This window comes from Theobroma cacao, chromosome 6 (assembly GCF_000208745.1).
Source record: "Theobroma cacao cultivar B97-61/B2 chromosome 6, Criollo_cocoa_genome_V2, whole genome shotgun sequence".
NCBI classification, from domain to species: Eukaryota; Viridiplantae; Streptophyta; class Magnoliopsida; order Malvales; family Malvaceae; genus Theobroma; species Theobroma cacao.
Genome location: NC_030855.1, coordinates 22615402 through 22616629, shown reverse-complemented (window position 1 = coordinate 22616629; position 1228 = coordinate 22615402).

Below are 1228 nucleotides of genomic sequence, written 5' to 3'. Positions count from 1 at the left end.
GTTATATTTAATTAATATTTAAATAATAATATTAAGTAATATGTTTTATAATATTTATTATAGTGAAATAATATTAATATATTAAATAATATTTAAATATTTTCATTCCCTTTTTTTTGAAAATAAAGTAAAAAATTTTGTGTCTTTTGTGCTTTAGAAAGAGGAGTGAGGAAGAGAGAGAAAAAAAGTAGGTTTAGTATTTTTTATAAGATAATTTCTTAAATTATAAAAAAATATATTTGTCTAATCAACTTCTTTTCTTATTTTTAATAATTTAAAATAACTATTATCAAGAGAGTTTTGGTAATAACTATTCAAACTTCTCTTAAAATAATTATTTTGAAAAATAACTATTTCATTGAATCAAATATAATTTTATTTAAAAAAAAATGACTATTCTATTTCTCCCGACCAAGCATTACCATGAGGTTTGGCTTATAATTATCACTCTAACATTTAAGACTTAGATTCGCTTATACATTGAAAAAATCGATGAGCTGAGTTGACCTGTCTAAACGTTGACCGATTTGTCTAAAACACTGGGCTGGGCGAAAACAGAAGCTTATCCTTGGCTCCATGCTATTATATCTTTTACGGGTGGTCACACGTCCCCCCGGCTCTGCACCTAGTGTACAAGGCCAACTCTTGCATGGGAGAACCACCATTATATTTAATACAATAAGACGTAGTTAGACTTATTATGTGTACTTCTCTTTAGCTAATACTTAATTAAAAGCTTTAATCTCAGGCAGCTTCATGACTTTACGGACAAGCATGTATTATACTTTAAAAAATATTTAAATCACAATTTCTTTCTTATGTTTTTGTGTTATTCTCCACTAGTGGACCATTCTTAAGCTGTGGCCATGTGGCCTTTCAATGGCGTTTTTCAACAGGGTTGTTTGCTAGAATCTTCTCACTTCAAAAGAATATAAAATAATGCCCCTACTTTAGGAAGATAATACATATATTATTCCTCAATATAAACTTTCACCTCCACCTTTCTGTAGTAGTAGTAGGAGGTTTTTTCCTACTCTACCAAAAGCCAGAGACTGGTCAGTAACTATAAAGCAAATTTATTAATCCAAAATATTACAAGGTCAAGAGTCAGCTCCAACAATCGATAACTTTATCACTGGCCACTACCTTTTTACCACTTGCCTCATCATGATCTTGCACTCAAAGTAGAACTGTATTCTTTTTCAGACAAGAGAGATACCAAGCAAAG